General features: G+C 41.8%; 1 protein-coding gene across 2 annotated transcripts in view; it reads right to left on the reverse strand.

Annotated features, from left to right (window-relative positions):
* lrrc4ca (leucine rich repeat containing 4C, genome duplicate a) overlaps positions 1-26,384 on the reverse strand; it is a 241,274-nt gene that overhangs the window by 20,964 nt on the left and 193,926 nt on the right. For both annotated transcript variants that reach the window (XM_033635649.2, XM_033635650.2), the window contains one exon: positions 8,346-8,418. The gene's annotated coding sequence lies outside the window, so the exon portion shown is untranslated. The remainder of the gene's footprint in view (positions 1-8,345; positions 8,419-26,384) is intronic.

The raw sequence follows: 26,384 nt of genomic DNA on the forward strand, positions 1-26,384 counted from the left end.
GTTTTAAGACATATAAAAACACTCTGCTCGGAATAATAATTTGTGTCTAATGTGTTTAAACCCCCCCCCCCCCCCCGCAAATTACCTTTTTAGAAATTCTTAAAATCTACTCCTTCTCTCTAAAATGAAAAATCCAGAATCTATGAATACGTAAATAATGTCCATTTGCACAGTGTAGCTAATAGACACAATATTACCCCTTTTCAGCAGTCATGCATTGCCTTGACTTGGCTTGGCTTGGCTTGGCTTGGCTTGGTTTGGGCTGCCGGCCCAGCACGGCAGGGATTTGCATTTCCATTACAACAGGGCTACCTTCTTGAAGGTGCATCTTTAACTGGCTTGTCTTGATGACGTTTAAAAGCAGAGTGCTAATCCACGGCTAAAGTCCCTCATTATTTTTGCTGCTTGTGTTTTTCCAGAGCAGGGCAAGTAAAAGAATTTCACCTGTTGGAGGTGAGCTGTTTGCTGAGGTGCAGTAAGAGCCTGTTGTCTGCAGCTCTTCATCTAACATCTCACTGTGGCTGTTTCTGCTTTTACTCTTCCTCCCTGCTCTATTACTACATTTGCCTGTATTGAAGAAAAGCTGCTAACAAAGTTCCACTGATTCAGTCATTACACATTTAATTTCCTATAGATTTTTCACAATAAAATTCCCCCATTATTTTGTTATGTATAAACCTTTATTTTGACGCATCAAAATAAGAAAATGTTGAGTTTTCAAGCAGCAGCTTCACACAACTTCTAATACGGCTCATAGTGAACACGAAACAGTGAAATAAAGCAGATATCAAAAGTAAAAACAGGACGCAGGAGAGAAACCAAACTCCAAACCACAAAGATTCAGTGAGAAGCTGCACAAGTACTGAGAGCTGAACACACAGAGACTTTCAAAAACACCTTTCTCTCTGGTCTCCTGCAGACAGAGGTGAGAAGTGTCTTGCAAACACGCTTGTTTTTGGGGGGAGTAGTGGGGTCGTCAGGCGACATCAATACTACCTTCTTGAGGGCAGGTGGCCCGGCTTTTTGACCTACTCCTGATAACGTCCATCTTTGATGCAGCTTGGCATGTTAGGCGCCTCTAAACTGACAATAGAGATGCAAATTGGCGCAGCATGGATTTACTCTGCGCAGCCAAGAATGACAATGGAAAAAGGGTTATGTCTCCTATGGAAAAGTATATGTGCACTGGTGGTTACGAGTTTCCATTATACACTTGCACACTGGACCACAGTTGGCTTCAAACTTTAAAACAGGAAGTTCTTAGTTACTTGCTCTATAAGTTAAGGCTGTGAGTAACAACTATTTGTCATTACATCAGTAAAGTCAGTTTCTCCAGTGCTTCCAAACATACAGTATCTCGCTGTTGACTATGACGCATCCTTCTCTATTTTTGAATGATGCTTTTGTTGGTGATGATGCTTTACGTATGAGTCAATGTTCCAGTATCTCTGTCACCAGAGTGTGATGAGCTCTGTGTATCATTACTGCAGGGCATCACACTTGCTATTCAGGTGCAGGCCAGATCTACACGGAAACGGAGCAATTGGCCACCTCCTGTGTCAGAGGATGAACCCCCTACCAACCCCCTCGAGCGACACATTTTCCTGATAAATGAGCCGCAGTAATTTCAATTGGCCTCTTTGGACAGAAGTGCCCCGACCAGGAGATCGTTTAGGTCCACTGGCCTTGAAAACACATGCAAATACACATGTGGGTCTGCATGAGCTGGTGCACAAACACATGTATGGACATGCATGAGTTACATGCAAATGCAAATGTTCACATACATATAGTATAGGTTGAGTATCCACATACAGTCAGTAGTCAGTATCTATATACAGTAGTATAGCCAATGTTGAACTGTGGGCATTAGAAGCAACCATGATTATTATTATGAATTCTGATGATAGATTTCAAGCTTCTTTAGTCCGCCTTGCTCAATGTTTTCATTCCCCTTCTTCCTGAAGAAAAAAAGATTTGTACCAGCTGCACTGATTTTCAACAGAATGTGTGCATCTATGTGAGAACATGTGTGGTGTATCCTTTCAGCATGTGAAAATCTTTACAAGCTGCGTACGTGACACTCTTCTTGTTTCACAGTGAGCAGCGTGTCAGCGGTGGGGGCTCGCGGGTGACGAGAGGTATTGATAAAATCATTCATCCTGTGAACATTTCAGAGAGGCTGTAGGCAGAAAATGGCCGCTAACTACTCTTCAAGGATGTGGGGTAGAATGAAGTGAGTCTACTGCTGTCGCTCCGGTGTCCCGTTGAGGTCAGGGTTAGCATGCATCACTTGGAGTGTGACCGAGTCGCTTAGAGGTCATTCTGAGGCTGCGAACCCCGGACATCCAGGCAGCTCTGTGTCCCCGTGATTGAGTTTGAGGCTTGAGAGGACATGTGAGATAAGCTGGTATCTCCCTCTCAGCACACGGATGATATCTACAAACCTGAGGCCAAACCAGAGGCTCAGGAAAATATAATAAAATTAAGAGTCTGTTGTTGAATGTGTGAATTAATTCACCGGGCTTCAAGTTTAAGTCTCATACACTGGACAAACATGACACATCTCTTCTCCTTCTCTGAACATATGACTGTTTTTAACATCTGCTCTCTGGTGACATGTTCAAGGACAAGTGCCTGTAATGTCTCCTTGATTGATGTGTCAGCCAGTAACATCAGTTGGACTGAAGGTCAGCAGCCAGGAGAAGGTTAGCTAATTGACAGTATGAAAAAGCAATGAGTGTGACAACAATAACAATTGTTATAATGGGAACAATGAGAGTGGGGGGACCTCTGGTGGTTTGGAAACATGTCATTACAACAAAAATTCCCTGCAGCAAATAGATCCCATACCTTCATTTACCTGAATATGGATGGATGCTTGAGGGGGGGAATTATTATTTAATTATTATTAAATGATTTAAGGAAGATAAGCAGTACATAGAATTGTGATTGTCAGCTTTGTGTTGTGTGTGTGTGTCACTAAAATGCCAATGAATAGACTGTGTGCATAATCAGGGTTTAGGACATTTTACTCAGTACAGTAATATTTTGTCATTTTGGAAGATAGTGAGACTGTGAAATATCTGGAGCCCTTTTTTCCCTTATTGATTAGATACACCCAAGAAAGATTAGACCTAATATAAAATGCTTTTTGACACCTTGTATCTTCTGGGCTCTGAATGTTGGGTCTAATTTTTGTTCTGCAGGATGACACTGCCATTGTAGTGTTTATAACCAACATTTTAAAATAGAACTTGGACTGAATAATAGGATAAGAGAGGAAAAACAAGTCTATTGAATGTTTAATAACCTCTGCCTGCCACCTATACTGGCATTAAATAACTTCACTTAATATTTTTATATATTCGCCACAAAAAGTTTTGATAGTACTACAGCATATTAATGAAAAGACAATTAAATAGACAAGTGTCCACACTGTACCAGGACCTATTTTTTAACCCTCTCGCTTTACAACAATATGCTTCATATTCACACACAGGCACACGAGAGATGCTCGCAACCAAATTTCAAAGGCTAATACGCAGAATGCATGTAAAAGAGAGGGGAGAGTGATGCTTATTTTACTTGATAACATTTTAACTTTATGCAGCTGCAAAGACACACAGGATATTACATTACAAAGAGATTGTTTTCTAATTGAATGATGCCAAGATTAAAAAAGAGAAACAGCGACGCTAAGACCCAGAAAACACAGAGAGACTCAGTGGGGAGCCATATTGTAAAGTAAGATTTGCGATAGATAAAGTAGGACTAATTATAATGTTTTTCAGTCCGTAACACATCATCATGTATGAATACACAACTGGGGACATGTGTGGCCTGGTGTTTTTTCCTGAAACTTGTTGCCAAAGGAGGAACATTTAAGAGGAAATAAAAAAAAAAAAAGACAACACTTGAATTGATTCCATTGCACCAATTCAATATCATTTCCATGAAGAAATGCAATCTCCTGCCCCACTGGGACGGATATAAAGGGTGGATAAAATAAGAGAAACACCACATGAAAGGAGCTTTGAAGTAAGTGAATCACAAAAGCAACTATTCATGCGAGTCATATCAAATAAGATGAATGCCGTTTAGTTTTTAAAGAGGCCTGACAATCATCACTTTCATATGTGAGTTTCCAAAGGAACACGACTAAACTAACAGGCTATCAAAGAGTCCAGATTGTCACTGCCTGATTTGCTTCTGCATCAGACGTGTGAAAAAACTCCAGAATATTTACCGTGGCTGGGGAAAATAGACGCAAAAAATTAAGACAACATATGGCCGACACAGACAAACAGCATCATCAGCCTAGAGGAACAGTGGTTGCGAGTAAAAGCTCCCTGACACTGCGACAGTAGTTCACACCAAAAGTGGAGCAGACAGTGTTGTGGAAGTTACATGCATGAGTTGCAGCAGGGCTGTTCACACCAGAGGCGTATTTCTGTGTGCAGTCCAAAAGCACCTCTTTGAGAAAAAGAGAAAAAAAAGGCTTGACACAAAGGTGAAATGTCTGGTGAAAATAGACTTTCTACAGTGTGAGCAGAGGTACCTGCGTAGAAACACTGCTGAGAGTCATAAAGTTCTTATTTTTCAACTTCAGTAACTTTATGTCGTACTTTTCTTTCCATTTTCTCCACAGACTTACTCACGCGTCGAAGCAGCCACGTGTCATTTCTCATTCAGCGCCGTGCTGTGATTGGGTAAAGACTATGAATCTCTCCCTGTCATTGTCTATCAATCAATGTGATTTCTGAACACTGAAATACGTCAGTGACCAAGCTAATATTTATTTGGCATTTCAAATTTCACGGGCAGAAATAGGAGCAATCAATTTCTTGTTTTGAAAGAACGCAGTCACCAGAAGAAAACGTTGGCACTGTATGTTTCTGCAAGCCATAAATACATCACATTTGCACATTTGATACAAATCATATCAACGTTTTTGAAATGACATAATATATGAGCTGAGGTGGAGGGGATGAGAGATGGCGTGTCACCTAGGCGAGACATCTGTCAGGCTGCAGACTACTGCAGGGCAGTGTTCGACGCCAACAAACAACAAAAGCGGTTGTGTTTGAGTGAGTCATCGCTGTGTTTCCATGAGCTTTTAAGGCTTCAAACCTGTTTTTTTCTTTGTACAACATACAAGGTGAGGGTCAGGTTACAGGTAAGTGCAAACTGAAAAACAGCCCACGTTTAGCTGTGGTCTGGAACATTCAGCCACACTCTCACTGCAGTGCATTCTGTATGCATTAAAGGGTTACTGTGGTCGTTTCCAACTTGGAGCCTATTTTCACATTTTTGTGTTTAACTAAGTGACTGATGAAGACAACATTTTTTTTGTGTGTGAAAGTGATCCAGTATGAGCAAACAGCCAACAGTGGCAAAACGGGCAGCATTATAACCACTGGGGGCATTTGTGCATCATGAGTTTATGTCCACTTGTTTTTGCTTTTGACAGGCTTAGATTATCATATCTGTCCGACAATTTATGAAAAGGATTCCTTTTTTCCATTGGCAGAGATAGTGCCACGGAAAACTGTTGTGTTTTAACCAAGATTGCTGCTTTTCCTGCCAGGATTCTGCCCCTCAAACGGGGTATTTTAAGCCAAAACATGATATTTTCCTAGCCTTAACCAGGTGTTTTTTGTGCCCAAACCAAACCACATGTTGCCCACAGCCTTGTGGAAACACATTTTTAACCTACTTGCTACATAATAAAGTGCAAATGTAACATATCCGTGGTGTGCAGAGATGTTCAATGTCAACATTTTTTCTGAGTGCAACAAGGGAAGGGAAGAAAGTCCTGTATCTAGACCCCCCCCCCCCCCCCCCCCCCCCACCCCCTTTATTTACTTTATGAACATTTAATACACCTATGTTTTTTCCTGTTTACATGTTCCTGTTCATGTTCCTGCATCTTTAAACTTATATGTATATGTAATTTCATCTTTGGTTCAATAAAATACTTGGGCAACATTTTTTTCTGGTGATATGGTAGTTTGAAATCATATTTCTGTGCAGACCACTGCACTCAGCATCACCAAAACTACAGCTGGTGGTTTATGGCATGACTCTGCACCAGCATGCATCTGCTACATATAGTCATGAAACATAAATGTATTGTCTTAAAAAAAAAATGCACAGCTATTGCCCCACTTCATAATCAACACAACTGTGACAGGGACTTAACACATAATGTCCCTATACACAGAGTACTTGTCAGTATTCTAGCCCTGGTTGAAAACTGTTCCTGTCCAGCAGCCTTGTCTCTCTGAACAAGCTTGTATCCAAGGCTAGTGAACAAAGACACATAAAGAGCAATAAAAAAATTCTATAATAGCCCGATAGTTGTTGTTCCTTCAGCTGAATGGGTTTACATTCCAAGGGTGCCCACAATATACACACAATATCATTTCCACCTGTTAGTCATGATTGTGGATGTGTAATGGTATGGTTAGCCATCTTGTGGGAGTCATTATGTTCAATAACTGCTCTGCATGATCGTAAAACAGCCAAAGAAAGTGAGGCTATTTTAAAGGACCCAGTGCACTCTATGGCCCAAATACTGTTCCCTCATAATGTCCGCATTGTCCATAATGACTATTACCTAAGACGACCTGACAGTAAGCAGATTTACAAATTAGTCAGTGTGTATGGATTGAACAGAAATGTTCAGTGATATAGACTTGCAGGGTGTTCCTGAGAGAACAAGAGGCGTTCCTCCTTTACATCCCCGGTCGCAGTCCCAACTCGTCAAATACTGACCCTTGGTCAGAGACCCTTGATGTCAGATACCAATGCACAAGGCTCCCTTTAGCAGCGGTGTGAGACGCAGAAGGCTGCAGCATTTTTTGATGCTCTGAGCAAGTGGTGTAGTACTAAGAGCAAGAAAATCCACACAGGGTGGGAGAGTTAAATAAACTGAACTTTCCTCTACATGTGAAACCAGCGTCAGTAGAGTTATTTAAAAGACAACGAATAGTGATAGTATAGACATGTGTCACGTGCCGTTACAGTACGTTAATAACAAGTCTTCTTAAAAGGCAAAACATATTTTTTCCTCAACCAGACCATGGACTTATGTTGCCTGAACCTAAGGTAGTAAAACTAAATTATCTTTTTTTACCCACATTCAAAGTTTATTTTAGTGGGAACTGCACATTTCCTGTCACAATGGAAGTTTAATTTGAAAAGACGGCAGAGGAGATACCTGCACACCGATGCAACTGGGCTGGATGGCCACAAAAAGGTCCACAGGCTGAGATCAATGCAAAAAATTGTCAAGTTATTTAGGACATCCGTGCACAAAAAGAAAGGTGCTTGAAGTGCAAAAAAAAATATATTAAAAGGTGAATAAAAACAGCAGCAAAAGTGTCAGTTCTTGACTATATCCGGTGCTTCCTTTGGACATATTTGTGGCTGTCCAGCCCAGTTGCATTGGTGTGCGGGTATCTCCTCTGCCGTCCTTTCTTGGTTTCTGCTAATGTACCCATGTTAAACTTTTTTGTTGCCCTAAGTAGGCGCAGTCTCACAGGTGCCTTCAGACTTTAGACTTGAAAAGACATAATACATGGAATGAGCACAGATTGACACGCCATTCATGAGTGTCCAAAACTGATGCTGGTCAAATTCCAACCCCCTGAACAAGGGTCACTATTTGTCGGGAGTAAGAATGTGCCCGATCATTAACAACACCCTTGAACTTCTGTGATAAATAGTTAATATCAAGGGCTCACACTGTAAGATGACACTGCTATTTTGTCCGATCTCTGAATGTCATTGAGCAAACATATGACCATTTAAAAGGCACATAACTTAACTTATCAGTATCCAGAGGCTCAGGGATGAAATAGCCAAAATAGACTTGTGGAAAAAAGCATATAGTAGATTCATTCAGCCATTCATTTACTTTCCCCACTAAATCCTTTCCATGATCACGGGGGGCTGGAAGCTAATCCCAGCATCCACGGAGCAGGAGACGGAGAAACAGGCTGGTGATTTATGGTTTCCAATCCACCAGAATTAGACAACTTTGGTCTGTGCTGTGTTCCCCACACTTTAAGAAGTGTAGTTTGCCGAGGTAATAAGAATGATTTATTTTGGCCAAAAAGGTCTATTCTCAGGGTGAGTGAAAAAAAAGTCTCTCTCTGCAGCTCTTTTTAAAATGGCTGAGTATTATTTGATCAACGGTATGAAATACAGTATACTTTCTGCCCTTTCTTTCTGACATGACAATCACTCAACGTCTTTTTTTGTCTCTTAAAGCATTAGATGGACTCGTAACAGGTGATCCAGGTTAAGCTTCTGGTCCTTTCTAATTCAGTTCTTACCTGCCAATCAATCACAGTTCCAAGGGGTTCTGGTCATCCTCATGGTAACTTCCAATCCACCGTAAAGCTGTCCCTGAAAATACAAGATGCACACAGCTGTAAGAATACTTTAAAAACATATAACACATTTACAGTTACACCGTTTCTGGCTACTCCGTTTCATGGGCTCCATGGAATACAGCGCATGAATAATGCACTGTTTTGGGAAGATTATGATGTATCGACTCAACTACCAAAAATGCATGTTTTTTTTTTTTTAAAACCCCCAGGATAGAGTACATCTAATTCAAAATTCTCTTTACTGTTTCTAAATAATCATTGAGTCATCTTGTTAGTTTTCCTTTCAACCACTTCCTCAGCACTCTCTGCTGATGCTGATATTTTAGTGCCTTTCAGAGCCTCTATCTAACAAGAGGAGCTGTACAGTATGCTACTGTAAGTCGGAAGAGCTCATTCCCCAGGGACAAGGGGACAGTCGAAGCCATAACTCCTCACAAACACACACGTGTAGCCTGCACACACAGAGGCACGTACACACAACACAAGAGGACAGACCCTGCTGAATAAATTATGGGGGACAAAAGCAAACGGAGATAAAGCTCTCCATCTCGCCCGCCATCCATTAGTGCAGTGCAGGAACTGTGAGTGCAAATAAGCGCCTGTTTGATCCACTGGAACATTATTGTGTGGGCCTATCATGACCCCAACCTTTGTTTTAAGATAAGGGGTTTGCCGTCTCTGCTGCCTTGTTTATGCAGCACTGCCAGAAAGGGCTGTTTTCTTACCACAGTTGTATTACGCCCAGATGATCAGCAGCTGATAAGAGACGCAAACATATCTCAACCTATCTAATGTACTTCTTATGACAAAACAGGGTGGGCTACTATTCGAAATAATATGCTTTAAAGAAGCTGTATACAACCTTCAGACCTTATCTGCAATTCAGAGCCTGGGTGGGGATTGTCTGCACGTGGCTCTCAACATGGAGGTGGCTGAGTTGGCAACTAGCAGCTTACAGTGCTAACAGCAACAGTGCTGACAGAGCTAACGGTGCTATGTTTCTCTGACTGACAACCCTGTCACCACTATTTGTGGTAACTTTTGTAACTGCTGTATGAGTGCCAGTGGGATACAAACACAGGGCTTCATGCACTAACATGCACATGCGTTCGGATCATCCACCACAACAAATAACAGAGAAGCTCGAATTAAAACACAGAGGAAGTGTGACTCCATTCTCTTTTTACCATTTACCATTTTGGCAGTATATCCTTACACAGCAAATAGCTGTTTGCTGCAACATTAATGCTCTGAGTGTTGTATACAGAACCTCTAAATTAGGAACAATTAGCCGGTTGGAGTGGAATGGAACATTTTTGGGGGCGGCTGTGGTCGTCCACTAATCAGAAGATCAGTGCTTCAATCCCAAGCTCCCCCAGTCCGCATGTTGAAGCATCCTTGGGCATAATACTGACCCCCAAATTGCTCCTGATGGCTGTTCCATTGGTGAGAGCGTGTGAATGCTCACTGAGTAGCAGGCGGCACCTTGTGTGTTAGCCTCAGCCACCAGTGTGTGAATGTGTCTGTGGATGAGTGAATGTGACATGAGGTGTAAAAGCGCTTTGAGTGGTTGGAAGACTAGAAAAGGCGATACGCAAATGCAGAACCATTTTGCAGAGGCTGTATTGTTCGTCCATTAACTGGACCAAGAATTGACAATTCAAGTGCTATTATTATGCAAGGCCTGCCTGACTAAAACCAAACATGTATTTGTCTATATCTCAGTATTCTCCAATATCCTCAGCCTGTGTATGTCAGCAAGCCTGGGCCACGTCTGGTCCTTTTGAGGATAAAAATGGGTTATAAATATATTCCAGTTTTAAATATTGTCCTAAAACAGCTGTCGTTTTCAATAATATTAAAGTAAATAGTGCATTTTGAGGACGATATGGGCACAGGTTTTGTGCTCTAGTGAGTATTTAAGGCAGCAGGACAGTGAAGTAAATTGAAGTAAATATTTTGTTTATCTGAACAAGAGAACATGTCACTCGCTGTGACTGTGTGGCCATGTTTGTAGTTTTTAGACAATAGGGGCTTATGGCAGAGGGGAAAAAACTTAATTAGGCTGTGGTTCCTCAGACAGTACTTGTTAGCTGGATCGGTTCATTAGGCTGTGGTTCCTCAGACAGTACTTGTTAGCTGGATCGGTTCATTACTGTTTTTTGGCTTTTCATGAGCTTTGTTGACATCGAGGAAAATATAGGATATCACCTGATTTATCCATCCGCTAATCAGCTTTAAGTAGTATATGGTATACATACATTGAAATGTAAAACAATACAATGACTAATAAATAAGACAAATTTGTTCACAAGCTGTACAGGTAATATATTTACAAGAATACCTGGTGATGTAATTGACACAGCCGGTACACATTGTAAAAGGACATGAAGTGCAGCACAGTAAGTTAAGGATGAACTACCCAATTCTCTCTGGCTGAAACTTCACTAAGAATGACAAATTATGCCCACAGATAGCGATGATGGATATGGGCTTTGCCGTTGTAATCATTATCATTGTTGTTATTATCAACAACATCAATATTGCACCCCGCACACACACACACACAAAACACCCCCTGGCTTTCCTCCTTCTTTGACAAAACACTGCATCATTGCATTTTTCAGCGCTTGTCTCCAGCCAGTGTTTCAGAATGTGTCTAAAAGATGTATGTTCTTTCTAATTAAGAGGAAAAAACCATACTAAACCTTACACATGCAGACAGTCCACTCTGTCAGAGATAGCTGCTGCTTCAATGCTGGTTGGGTCTTTGTAGGATAAGATATGAAGCAAAGTGTGATTTGATTCTTTATACTCTTTCTATATATGCAGCGGTTTGTCATTTAAGTACAGCGTGAACCACCAGCATTACAATTTATCATAGAAGATATTAGATTTAAATATCAATTGTTTTTTAAAAAATATCCCCAATGTCCATTGCTGTTGTTTAATTGCAAAACCATTTTCATTGATGTGCCGCACCGCACACCTGGATGGCAGTTTGCTCCTGTGCAACATATGACTTTTATGTCATTGCCACTGGCACCAATTTTGGAATGTTACACCCAATGCAGACAGACAGCAGATTGGTCCTCTGTGTGGGGCAGATCACGGTGGACTCATTGCCTCTTAAAACTCTGACTCACAAACAACGTCACAATGTGGTTAAAAATAAATCGAAAAGAAAATCATAACACCTACGTTGCAGCAATTACATCCCCTGAAACATTTTATTGGTACTCTATGTTTTGGCATGAACACCAGGAGCCACCATTTATTATCTCTTCACATCTTCAACATCAGTCAGTCCAAAAAATATTTCAAGTCATGTATCTTTAGGAGTCTGCAGGACATCAAAGATCCGCTCAGCCATTTTTTTCTTCTCTCTTTATCTCCCATGAACTCACAGAGATAAAGTCCCTCTCTGGAAGAGTAGTAGTCCAACAAATCAAGACTAATGTCAGTGCCTTCTGCTCCAGATAGCAGCATATTTTGACCCACAGGTCACACTACATCACCCACTGGAAATGACCAGAAATGCATGTCAGGCTGAATCAATTGGCTGCACAGCCACTCGTTCAATTAAGATCTTGGGTGGGGGTGGTCAGTGTGGTTTGCAGTGTGGTAAGTACAGGCTCCCAAAGGAGCAGTAAGTGCTGAAATCAGCTCAGCTGTGCCTGCCATTTGTCATTATCTAATGGTAAATCCATCTGTGTCTGGTGGAGGGCCCTTGCCAGGCCAGATTGCTAAGTGGCCAGACAGTAAGGAAAAAAGAAGGATAGCTAGATAGTGAGAATATTAATTATGTTAAAATATACACTCTTGTTGCTAAATGACTACAGAATGGCTCTATTCCAACTAATTGTGCTGGTAAATGGAGAGAGAGATCATATCAAGAAGTTTAAAAGGAGCCATGAAATCTTTAAGGTTTGCTTTGACGTGATGCAAATGCACACAGAGATTCCAAGCTATATTCTCTATTAAAAAAAGAAAAAAAAAGTCTAAGGAAGACGATGGTGACGAGATAAAATAAATTAACGGACTTTAAAGCAGGCATTAAGATGGAATACAATTATCTGGAACAAAGAATGCAATTTTGTAATTCTCTCAATTACATGATCTGTGACTTAATTAAATTAGAATGCAGCTAAATCAGTACTTTAATATGATTTTAATTAACACACGTCTCAGCTACACCATTTGTAAGTAGACAATATGAGAGCTTACAGGCTTTTCAAGCATATTCTGTTTATCTGTGAGTGTGTGTGTGAGTGTGTGAATACTTGTGTCTGCACTGTATCATGAATGTCAATAATCAGCGCCACCGATAACCAGACTTTCTTGAAATACAGACAAATATGCTGTCATAATGTGTTGTTTAGCCAAAGTGATTCAGAAGCAGAGGACATCGTTGCCGTATTTCCTTTGTTGTCATCAGCAAACTGGTGAGAGACGAGGTCTGTTTACTTTAATAGGATGACTTCATGTACTTCTTTCCAGGATGACACAAAACATGGCCATAAACACGTCCGGTAGAAGTGAAATGGCTGTAGGCCTGAAGGATAACAGCAAAACATGATACAGCGCAGGCTGCCACATATAGCGTTGTGTCTATCGTGTCATCATTGCTATACGCTTGTTGTCAACACGTTTGTTTTAAAGAAATGCTTTTACCAATCCTGGTTAGTGCTGCAGCTTAAAAAATGCTGCACCAAAGGGATGCCGCAGAGAACGTCGTTGCAGGGTGGAATTAGTGCAATCAGGGGAGATATGGAATTAATATGTCTGATTAAGCGCCTGACTGAATTAGCATTTGGAGTCCAAAGAGAGTTCAGGCAGAAGGGGAGGGATGAGATATGTTCTGCACAGAGGAAGTAAAGGCTGACAGACTGTGCTAGGAAGGAAACAGAGTCACAAAGGCAAGGAGGGGAGGAGAGAAGGTAGAATGACTGTGATATGAAGCATTTAAGTGTGCATGGAAGATTCCCTTCGCTTTCCATTTCACTCAGGCCAGTCTTGTCTCTTTGATTAATTACTTTTGACAAGGAAATGTTTCCTTCTCCTCATCTGTCTGGGAAATGGATCCGTAGTCACCCTCCTGTCTTAGGTTTTCACCAGCATACACACCAGCTGTCAGTTGTTCATGATGGGGAAGGTAATTGGTTTGGCCCCCATCAAAAATGTTTGAGTCTTCCAAGACATTGTGATCTGTTTTCGCGACGACCCTGTCATTAGGGATGAGAGAACTACACGAAGACACTTATATAGAGAAGAAGACGTTAAGGATGACACCATACAGGGAAATATTCGGAGGGAGGCAAATAGGGACATAATACTAACACTCAAAAGGTAGAGGGAAAACTCAGGCAAAAGGTAGTTTGAGGAGAAGCAGAGAAGATGAAAGACACATACTGCATGGTTAGCCCCAGAGAGAGAGGGGAGTAAATTACCAATATGAAATCTCTCCCTCGAAATGTCTGACTCTCATATGAAAGGCTGGCAAAAGCCTCTGAAGAAAAATGCATGAGAACGGATGCCATGCTACCACAGGGTGATACAGGAGGCATAACACACTAAGCCAATAAGCACATGTAATGCAAATCAATGCCAAAGCAACCTGGGATTGTACAACAGAAAGCTTAAGACTAAAATCGACTCTTCTTACACTTCTAGTTAATTAATAAATGTGAGAGGAAAAGACATGATCACTCAAAAAAAAAACAAAAAAAAAAACTGCGAATAAGAGAAATGTAGTAAAGTAAGAGAAGAGTGCAATGAATAAATGGTAAGGTAAGGCTGAGAAATGAAACCTTGGAGCAGGAGAAAAGGAGAATACAAATCAAGACGAAAAGGCAGAGCGGTACATTGAAATCTTTTGGGCGAATGAGTGTGATATGTGAGCAAGGAAGGTGAGAGACGCACAAGGGGAAAAGAAAAGGAGTGAGGAGAGCAGTAGAATATTTTTATTATCATTAATTTCATTTCCTGGTGTGATGGACATCACGGCGAGTCATGGGGTGTGTCTGTCTCTCAGAAGAGATGACAGCAGTAGCTGAAGTGGCTTAGCATGCTGCACCATGAAGGGAACATGGCAAACTGACAAATTAGAGAGATATTCTCTAATTCTCCCCTTCTGTTCTTTCTTCAGATTTTACTCATTTTGATTTTCCAGCAGGAATTAAATAGCAGGCTTCAGTTGGTGTCCCATTTGATGCAGGAACTGACTTCTTGGTACAGTCACATTAAGCTGTTTTATGATGAAATGCCTGTGTCTAACTATGCTATAAAAAACAACTCTGAAAATCTGGATCATTAAGTGTTTAGGCAGTAAGAGCGTGCAGACTAAACTGCATAAAATATTTAATAGTTTGTTGTGTCAGCACTTACGTGGTTACTTCAGTTTCATTTTTTCTTTTTGTTCTGTTATTGACAGTGCCTACAGATGGTATGTTGGTTGGTCGCTCAGGACCGATATCTTAATAAACACTGGCTATATTGCTGTGACATTTATTAAGGATATGATACCCAGGGTATGGTTTAGTTGAGTTTGGTGATTCCCTCCTCACCTCTTGAGTAGCACTACTGTGACGTCAAACTTATCTGTGGATATTCATAGTGCACAGAGGATGAATCCTTAATTTCTTAGAGACCCTTTGACCCTTCCTCTCACATTAAGATCAAGTTAAAGTGTCTGGCTGATCATAACAAATGCCATATGTTATATACATACTGTATATATACTGCCGTGAAACTTACTAAGCGCATATATATGCACCAGTGGATGAACCTGCTCCATTTTAGACACCTAAGGTGCTTTTACACCTGTCCTGTTTGGTTCAGTTCAATCCAGCTCAAGTTCTTTACCCCACTAAACCAAAACAACCAGACCGAGACCTTCTCCAAGAGGTGGTCTGGTGCAATTCGTTTGTGGTGAGAACGTGTTCCGACCTTGACCTTGGGTTAAACATGAGCATGTTACAGTCCCGGAGGATTATTAATGTTCACCTCCTCCTGTACTGCCTTAATATGCACATTCGGCCACCCAATGCATCAAAACATTTCTAGTTGGAGCCTTGTTTTCAAACTGTATGGTTTGCCTAAAATGAACAATGACAGCAATATAGTCCACAATGAGCAGCGCTAAAATCAACCTGCGTAGTTGACCCTCCATTGTGACATTAGAAAGTGTTGTGTGTATCTTGCAAGTGTACTTTTCCATAACGTTTTGTTTACTTCCTGGATTTTTCCCACATGGAAAATCTGACCAATCAAGAGCAGCTTTCTCACGCAAAGCATTATATCTGGTCGACTTGTAAATGCTGCTGTAAGAGCATGAACCAACTCTTGGCAATTATGCAACTTTGTAACAAAATTAGTCCCTAATTTGGACCAAAGCAAGACAACTCTAGGTCTGAAAGCACCCTTAATGAATTTTTATCTGGTCCTACAATACAATTATAACCTGGAAATCCAGATACCCCGCCCCTAGCAAATTCTAATTTGCGCTGCACGGGGATCTGGCCCCAGCGAGCAGAGCCCGCTGAACAAATCAGATTAGTCTATCTGACAGAGGCGGGCTCTAGGCGGGCGTAACATGATGAGGACAGCGCTGCGCCATAGGAGTCGAAAAGTAAACAGCCAAGATGGCAGCTGCCGAAGGACCGCGTCCATTCAGTTTAGCTTTGGAAGAAACGCTAAGCCAACTACACTTATCTTTTTCCTTGAGAGAGGAACAGAAGACTGCCCTAGAAGCCTTTGCTTCCAGGAAGGACATTTTTGCCGGTTTGCCGACGGGATACGGCAAAAGCATAATATATCAGTTAGCCCCACTGGTCGGCAAACCAATGGGGCTTACTGCAATGAATACGTCACCTTGTTTTTTGCTGTGATTGGCCATCGTGCTATCCAACTGCGTGCGGCGGCATTTGAAATGCCTCAGTTAGTGCCGCCCCTTGGGTAGGAAGGGTGTATCGGTGAGGGCCAGACTCAAAATCTTTCTAGATTTGAGTCTGGATTTCCTGGCTAATACAATTAAGTTTTTAACTTTGAATGTAACACATTAAAAAAACTAATTGATTATTCTAATCTAATCTGCTTTGGAATATTTTGTTCCCAAGAGCATGAATCATGTTCCCAGGTCTCTTTTGTATCCTGATCTCACTGCTTCCTGAATAGACGAAGTTTAATTATATACAATGAAGGATTTTTCTGAGAAAACAATGTATAGACTCAGAAGTAATCCCTCTCAGTCATCCCTTATGACCCACTAGATGTGTGGTGGTGTATTAATTTGCTGAGACTCTGCCTCTGCCTGTATTTCCTTATGTTCTTATTTTCTGAGTTCGGGACATTTGTTGGATGTGTTATCCCGCAGCGCCCAGGTGAGGTCAGGCCATAAAAAGGTTGCGACGAGGTGCCAGACTGTAAGCAGCAGGTGTCCTAGAGACAGCAAGGAAAAACAAACTCAAATATAGCGAGGAAAAACCCAAAACGAGAGTAAATCTAGGGTAATGTTAACTGATTAATGTTTTCTGGTACTACCATGCAAATAGTCCCACTTTGACTGCTCTCAAAAGAATGAACCCTTGTGACCTTAGTGACCCCATAACCTTTCAGCTTGTGCCACCCTGTGCTAACTTCACAAATAGATAATTTCAGGAGGCATACTGCATTAATCACACTATAAATATAATCACGATTCCAAGGAGATACACTATTTGATTTTATTGATCTCGTGAACTTTCCCGTCACATTACCCTCAGGAGAAACTTAACATTAAAATTCATTGTTTCATCATCATCAAATGCTTTCAGATAGCATGGTATAATGAAAATTACATACTCTAGAGACGGCTGCAGGGCTTGAGACGTCAGTGTTTGTTTTATGTGTGCACTGGTGTATTAATTTGTATCTACACCATTGTCTGTGCATGCTTGAGTGTGGATGAACCAAGCGCCATGTTTTTTCTCAATAAACACCACCATTTTGCTTTAAAAAATCTAACCTTTCACTTTTTCTCAGCCTCAAATAGGAGAGCCCAGAACAAAGGCCAGCATGACACTCTCTTAGTGCATGCATGTCTGTTTTCACATACTGCATCAGTTCTCCACCCTGCTTTCTGAAAATCCATGAAGACACATTTCATTGGGATGTGCAAAATCACACAAAAGACTTGTCATCAGGCCACAGCTACCACGCATGGAAGAGAGTGAGCATACAGGAGTGTTGCTACCCCATTCCCTGTTGGGCTCAACACTTGGGAACCTAAGCGGATTTACAGTGCGGTATCAGCAGAGTGTTCATTACAGGTATCAGGAGTTGAAGTTGATAGTAGAGTTAAGAAAGGAAATGCTGACATGCTACCAGAGGAAGGATGTAATATGTGGGCCATATTATGATGCTGAACATTATCATGCTAAAGGCATGTGATGGGAATGAGAAAAAAGGGGACCGGAGGAAGTGAGGAAGTGTATAGAATATGTTTAAATCCGTTTCTTCCTCGAGACAAGTTTTAAAGCTGTTGGGATGACTTTGCGAGTCATGTTCAATGTAGAAGAGGAAAACGTTTGCATAAGATGTTCATAATGTTAACATGGCAGCAGTAGCTCAGCCCATAGGGACTTGGGTTGGGAACTGGGGGGTCGCCTGTTCAAGTCCTTGTCCGGACCAAAATATGGAGCGTGGACTGGTCGCTGGAGAGGTGCCAGTTCACCTCCTGGGCACTGCTGATGTGACCTTGAGCAAGGCACCGAACCCCCCAGCCGCTCTGATCGCCTGTCATGGGCAGCCCACTCTGACATCTCTCCACTTAGTGGATGTATAGGTCCAGTTTGTGCATGCCTGTGTTCGGACCTGTGTGTAATTGACAACAGAGTGAAAAATTGAATTTCCCCTCTGGGATTAACAAAGTATACAAAATTAAAAAAACAAACAAAAAAACAACAACAACAACAACAACAATGTGAATTACCAGAACATGAATTTAGCTGTTTTGTGTAGACGTATCTTACAAGCACAAAGCAGACGATCAAAAGCAGACATACACACGGGGGACATCCTTTTCTCCACAGAGCTTTTTGCAAGAAAGCCCAAGGAGAAGCATCAGATAGCAGGGAGCACTCGTCATGCACAATCGGCCATGAGTCTCTCTCTTGACGAGGCCATCAGCCTTACAAGGCTTTCCAGAACAATCTCGCGCCAGACTAGCCTTTAGCTTCAGTGCCTGGCAGCACCAGCTGCCATGCTCTGCCAGTCGTGCTTGCACAGGCAGCGAATGCTCCATTGCGGAAGAGATAAGTAAATGTTACTTACTCTGTATTGTACTATGTACCTTGACACAGGCTGATAACGCAGGCTTGAAGCAGACAGCACTCAGAGGGTGGAGGTAGAGTGATGCATCTAATACTTCAGTATATGAGTCATCGTGGAGCTGAATGTGCTTAAGTGGGGAGGAATGAAGACAGAAAGGATGATGCAGGGTGAGTGTTAAGTCTGTTCCTGAATTGTGGTCACTTTATTTGTTGGCAAAATCCTCTCTCTTGGGCTGGTGGGCAGACTTACATATGAAAATATTTAAAATAGAAAGCAGAATTGCACTGGTCTGTAATTGGAAATGATTTCTAATATGTGTACAATGAATAAATCATGTGCGCTACCCTGTAGCTAGAGTGGGTACATGTCCATTAATGTGTTGTGTATTAATATTTTAAGTACCGTTTCCTTACGCAACATGAACATGCTGTGGTCATCTACATCCACAATACATGTGGACAGAGTGACAGTGTGTGAAAAAAGACCGAGTTAAAGAGGAGAGACAGAGAGATAACTACATGGAAAGTGAACACTGCTCTTGGGAAAGCTCTCTTTCTCTCTCAGAGGAGAGGGAGGTCGTCTGAAGAGGTTATTTATTTTTCATCTGGAGATGGAAACTGAAGAGCGGTGGGGAGAGCCCCAGCGGAATTACTGACTGGAGATGTACCCTCCTGGGGCTACTGTCTCTCTCTTCCCCCCTCTTTCTCCCACTCCCGCTCACTTTCCATCTCCCACCTTTCTGATCTTCACCAGAGAGCTGCCACTGTCTCTCTGGGAGATGGGGGTAGAGGAGAAGAAAAAGAGGAGCTGCTCATTCTCGATGCCATCTTTGCCTGCCTCACAGTCAAACTTGATTCATCCCACACTCCTGTGGTCTGCAGAGCTCTGCCTGCTTTGCTCAGCTGTAACGGCGTCGAAGCAAGCCGAGCCGAGTTGTTCTTCAGGCTCCTCCCAGGCTTGTCTATCTCTATGTGGGAAGCAATGCTTCTTATCCCAGCCCTCCTCATTAACAGCATTCCCATCACACACCAGTCATTAAAAGAGCCACTTGTCCTCCCCCATCCCCTCTGGTGTTTTCCTTTCATCATTCCATTTCTCTGTTCGGATGAACCGACGGTGTGAATGTCTTGGCTGACACCTTTACTCCACCAGGACCAGAGTGAATTATTGGGAGGCAGAGAAGTGGGGCTACATAATCTTTGTAAGGCTGCCTCTCCATGGCCTGTTCCAGGCATTCTTACGTTGTCATGGGAGCCCATGAAAGGCTGCCTTTGTGCTCCGTATTTCTCTTAATGAACAAGGGTGTCAAATGCATCTTTATATTCAGGTCATTTGGGAGGTTCCCCATAGCTGCAAAAAGTCAAGATACTAAAAATAAGAGTGCTGCAGAAAGTATGCAAGGGAGCTCATACTTTCAGACCGATATGAGGCAATCCCTTCCCCTCTCTACCGCAGGGAGGGATCCAGGCCTTGTGTCAGAGCAGGTTTTCAGCAAGCACATAATTAAGATGACATTGTTGCTACAGTACAGTAAAGTGCTCCTCAGCAGCAAAGCTCCTCTGTAAGAATCCTCACCTGGCGAGTGTGTGGTACCCCACGAGTTTGCCATTTCCACATGACTGTCTTCCACATTCTGACTGCCATGCCACTACACAAACCCACTCTGCTATCTTATTTTATAAACTGGATAAAAACAGGATGAGTAAACCATCACATGCTTGTACATTTCTATGGAGGGGGAGAGACAGGGTGTGTGAGAAGAGGGGGGGGACTAATAGAGGACCTGCTGCAAGAGTCGAGTAGGGTTTGTATAGGGACACACTCTTCATTATTCCTCAAATAGAAACAAGCCCAGGCTCTGCTAATCTCCCTCACAACAGTAACGAGAAAATGGACTCTGCTTTCGCTGCCTCTCAAAGCCACGAGCTAACAATGGATGTAGAAGAAATCAAATTTGCAGCCCCCACGCGATAACCTCCTTATTTTCTTTCTCATTCCTCCGCCTGTCCCTCCCTTTGCCTTCCTCCCTCCCCTCTATCTTCCTCTGCACTCCATCCCGCGCCTAGTTAACTTCATTGGTTGGAGGGGAAGAATGCTGAGGATGCAGGACTAAGCATCATCAATTAGACTCTAAAGTGCACTTTATTTTTTTTGTGCCCCCCCCCATGCCAAATTAAATTAGGCTATAAATAAAAAAAAAAGGCACAATGGAAAAGCAATGAACTTTAATTATCGACGCAGAACCTCAGCATGGGTCATTGCTCACTACACTCCAGTTCACCGTGTGCTCTCACACTGCACATGTGCTGGCTCGGGGCCACTGTTTTGATCTGCTCCGAGGCGTAAATTTCACAAAATCAGCCTCACGTTTCATGATCAAACCTATCCAATCAGGTATCACAGCTCAGTGCCCTTCACATGGTCCATCATTTAACTGCATCCAGATGAACTGTCTGTATTTGTCACTGCAAACATCCTCTAATTATTTGCAACATAGAAGAAATCGTACCTATGCAAGCGATACAACATGTTCAGAGGAAACTGAGTAATTATTTAACAATGTATGAGATAATGAAAAGCTTTTCAGTCTCTTCTTACAGTATGTTCTTTTCCTCACTTGGTTAGCATACACAGTGCATGTAACAGAGGAGATCAAACTGCTTTGATAATTCAACTGAGAACACTAGAGACACAGTGGGAAACAAATTAAACATGATAACTAAGACTGTGCTTCCCCCCATGTGGATTGGATAGATGGGGTAACGCCTGTCTGCGAGCAAGTGAGACACAGGGAGGGGAGAGAAAGTGTGAGACAGCAGCTGTGATTCCCCTCTATTTCTCTTTTTGGGAGGCCTGCCAGGTCAGATGGCATGGCACGACGTGACCTGTGTAAAATGTTACTACCATTCGCCAGCGTTTTATCTTTCTATTTTGAGTGTGCAGTGTAAATTCTCACCCGTGCTGAAATATATGTGGAAGGTCTGCATAGAATGGAAGCAGCAGCAGCATTGCATTTGAATCCACCCGTCTTCCCTGCGACAGTAAAGTGTCAATTGAGAGCTTAGAAAACCTGAGAAAATAAAATGGCTGAAGGCATATCCTGACTAAAGAAGGCACCGTGTTGCAAGTCACAATAAAAAACGAAGGTTATTAGATTTGTATGCTTTCTTTCACATGGCATATGGCTGTGTAACGGCCCACCTCCACCAAATAACAGGTTTTCGAGGATTATCACATAAATCTATGATTTTGTTCCGTATATTTTGTTGGGTCTGATACCAGGAGATTGTGCGCAGATTATCAAGGTGCATGCAATGATTTGGGTTTCTGAAATTAATCTAGATACACTGTGATTAAAGTTATTTGGCTTCATCAAAATGGAGCACTTGAGGATATCAAGGGCATCAAGCAAAATAAGAGCAAAAGAATTAAAGAGGGAGCGAAATGAGAGGATAAAGTAGGTCATCAGTCAAGTGTTACAGGTCAACAGATAAGCCTGCAGAAATATCCTTGTTTACATGCTGCTTTCACATGCGGATATTACAGATTTTTATTTTGTAGTTAAGATCATACACTGAACTCACGTTTTGAATTAGGGGAGAGCCAGGCACAACCTAACACTTTTTAATTTTGTCTAAATGTTATTAAAGCTGTCTGAGATGAATTCTTTTTTCTTTTGTTCTCACAACATGCACATATTTGCTACAAATGAACAGTTACCTTTCTTCTACAATTGCACTAAGAAGTGGTGGAAGTGAAATGCTACAACGTACCCCATTGGTGGGGTTAATTGGAACACGCAGAGGGTTAGCTGTAACACTTGCTGGAAAAGTCTGTTTAACACAATTCAATACATTTATTTCTATATACTATAGGTTGATACTTTTTATGGATCTATCTATGATAGATATCCAGACGTACATCCCTCATCTAACCATTAATGCTTCATGAATGGAAAGACCAACACATAGGCCGATACATAGTATATGTGGATTCTCTTTTCATCTGTGATAGATTAATGGATAGATGTATGTAGACATATCTCTCCATCTACATCAGGGGAAGGATGGGTATCCATTCATGTTTGTCTATGATTGATATTCAATGGTTGGACCAATGGATGTGCATAGATTGGGTAACCTAGATCCACATGTCAAAAGTATTGAATGTATGAATATTGACAAGACTGTGAAATTATGTGTCAATTAGATACCTGACAAATTACAAATACAAAGTATATCTCATTCAATTAAGGTTATTAGTTCAAACTGAACAGAACTTTGAAGTGCAATAAAAGAGAAAATGTGCTAACACCGTGCTACGACTAACCCCGCTGTGTGGAAATTTTACCAAGCCTCGGTAACACTTGCTGGGAGTTGCTTACATAGTTCAAAATGGTGCTATGTTTTAGGCAAGAAGATAGTTATTAAGATGATATAGTATGGTAGGCTGACCAAATGTCCTCTTTTGCCCGGACATGTCCACTTTTCACGTCCCATCCGGGGCTTCCGGGGTTTTTTTATAAACTGATGATAATGTCCGGTTTTCCGTGTGTTTGTGTGTGTGGGTTAGAGTGCGGCACGGGCAGCATATTTCTGTCCGAACCCGAACCGAGCCCGACATTATTTAATGACCAAAGCACTGAGTTTGTGTCACACAGTTGTTACGGTAACAGGCTATTTAACAGGCCGGGCATGCGCCGTAGGTGCTCAGCTGCGGAGAGGGAGACCTCCGTGTTTGAGACAGAGGCGGGACGTCCGACGCTTCCAGCGAGAGGAGAGGGAGAAATACAACAAAATAAGAGTTGTGTGTTATGTTCAGGTGTTGTCACGTAAATAACAGTGCCCAAGCAATAAACAGGACAGACAATAGCATTTTATTTATTTACACTACATTTTCACTGAAAGCTGACCGAATCCGACCCGAGCCCAAATACAATTTATAGCTACATTTTTGACCAAACCAGCCTGACCCGTCGGGTACCGTTGGGCTCGGATCGCCACACTCTAGTGTGTGTATGTGTCCCTATTGGGGCCTATCTGAATTTCTGTCTTTGAGAGATATTATTTCGTAATATAACTGAATTTTCTATCCATACATATACATTTTAAATATATTAAAATTATAAGGCATCTTTGAGTAAACTGCAAGTATCATTTAAGTAGGCTATGTCGTGGCCGGCCGAGTGTCCTCTTTTTTGGAAATCAAAATATGGTCACCCTATAGTATGGTTGGATTCGGTTAGTTACATAGACAGCTCAGTAAATGAAAAACAAGTATGACAAAGAAATTTACTTATGTCTGCTGAAAACACTCTTTGTCACTGAACTCTGCTGAAACACATCCAATCTCTGTGGAATTTTTTGGGTCAATGTTTGGTGGTATTGTGGTCAACTGGCCGGAAGTACAAAAGAATTGACCCTGTGTAACTACTTAAGAAATTGGCGTTACAGTTTACCTCCCCATATGGTTGTGCACCGCTCTCCCCATTCATGTAGGCTGCTAGTGGGAGGTAGAAAACAACACCTTATAATATAATGCAGTGTAATATACAAACTTCACTAACTTTTGCCAGGGAAATGAAGCTAGATTTAATACTTCTTCATAGTCTTGACAGAAAAGAACATTTTGTTCTATTTTACAGCAGGGGTACTGGCTTGCACTTTGTATGTACTAGACCCTAACCTCAACAGTTTGAGTGTGACTGAGTCATCATACAACACTTTTCCCAACAAGTCTTTAATCATAACAATTAATAATGTGGTAGTTGAATGGTTGTCTTGGGTCTTGGTTTGTATTTGATAAATGTCACTGCCCATTCAGAAGATTCTTCAGCAGATTTGTTAGAATGCATTGTGCCCTAATTTGTGTTTATCTGTGTGATTCTGTTAGCCTAATTATTTCTTCCTTTTCAGTGGGATGGTAACCAATAGCAGAATGCAGCCAAACACTATGGATTAATCTCAAAAAGAGAAATAAATCAGATGAGGTACCCTCCTAAGAAACGTAACAACCCTTGCTATTCTCACTTGTTGGTGCCATTTAATACATAAACTAAACAATGCTTTTACTTAAAGGTTCTGTATGTGACATTCGGATCATTGATGTAGCAGCAAACCACTAGCAGAGAATGAAGTCATGCTCCCCCTGCATGTGTTGTAATGCAAGCCCCTCTGTGGTTTGTTGCGTTGAGCCAGTCAAGCCACAAGTTGCATTGTGCTGGTTACTGCTGGTATCGTGACAGTGTTGTTGTGGAAGCAAATACATAGTGCCCACACAGCACTTTCCCCTTGGTTACTGCGTTAGCTCTGTTAGCACTGTTGCTGTTGTTTAGCACTGTTTATGGAGCTGCTGGCTCAGCCACCTCATACACTCTGAGTTCCGCATAGAGCCCCTTTCAGAAACCAGCAGTTACCATTCAAAGGTGCTTAAAGTGAAATTATCTAACTTTTTCTGAACAGTGGCCCAACTGGCTCATCAGATGACAGGAAATGTTAAAATGTGGCGAAGCAGTAGCACTTAAAAATAAAAGTCATACAGCCAGCAAGCTGCCTCAGTAAAGTCAGGTACCGTAAAACTACATTTAGTAGCCAAGGCTATTATTGCTTAAATCACTGAAATCAACGGGACTATATTTAGGACAGGCCTTCAATTCCTTTCGCACAAAACTGTTGCTCAGCAAAGATTGGAAATAATTAAATCAGTGTGAATATTACTTGTATAAAAATGAGGCTTCAGATGATATATCAATTATGAATCATTCGTTTGATCTAGCTCTGAGAGACAGCGCATCAAAGAGAGAAGAGTTACGGCACTCAAGGATTACGGCACCCCGCATACCAGCATAACAACACTTTATCCTGTTAAAACATCACTCACAACTTTTTATGAAAAAGCCTATTGGTGCTTTTAATCTGAGGACCCTTATGGACTAAAGGAATATGAATAATTTACAGGGTAATTGTGGAATGAGCACATAATCTGAGGTAGCCAACGACCTGGTTTTAAACATCCGAAGAACTACAAAAAAAAAAGATCTGATTGGCAACCAGACCAGCAGTCTAATTGAGACAGGCCTTTATTTGTCAAAATATCAAAATGGACTGGGCTTTTAACTGACCTATAGCTAAGCCCCGCCCTCAAACGCAATGAGCCAATCACAGTGTGTATAGCCATTCCCATACACTCGGACATTCTCTGCCTGGACGTTCATTGAAATGCATTACAGAAAGTCAGTTTCATTCGGTTTTATGAGCTTTTTTGGAGATCTGAAGTTTAAAAATGGTCAAACAGTGTGCATGGGGTACATGCAACTCCGACACAAGGTATCCTGAGAGGCTGGGCAACGGGGTGTATTTTTTACACTTTAAACCACATCTCAACTGAGAAAAGTGTCTCCTTTGGACAAAGTTGTGCGGTAGACCAAGGGTCCATGTCACTGGTTCGACATCCCATTGGTTCGACATCCCATTAGTCCGACTGTCCGCGGTGCTGAACGGGTCCTGCGGCGCGACCGGCTTGAGGCGGAGCAGGCTCACGGCTTATGTGTTTGTCACTTTCTTTTTCATTTTAACCCACACCATGATCTTTTCCTGACCCTAACCAAGTGTTTTTTGTGCCCAAACCTAACCAGACCTTAACCACAGGGCATCACGATGATTTCGGAAC

This window comes from Epinephelus lanceolatus, chromosome 5 (genome assembly GCF_041903045.1).
Source record: "Epinephelus lanceolatus isolate andai-2023 chromosome 5, ASM4190304v1, whole genome shotgun sequence".
NCBI lineage: Eukaryota > Metazoa > Chordata > Actinopteri > Perciformes > Serranidae > Epinephelus > Epinephelus lanceolatus.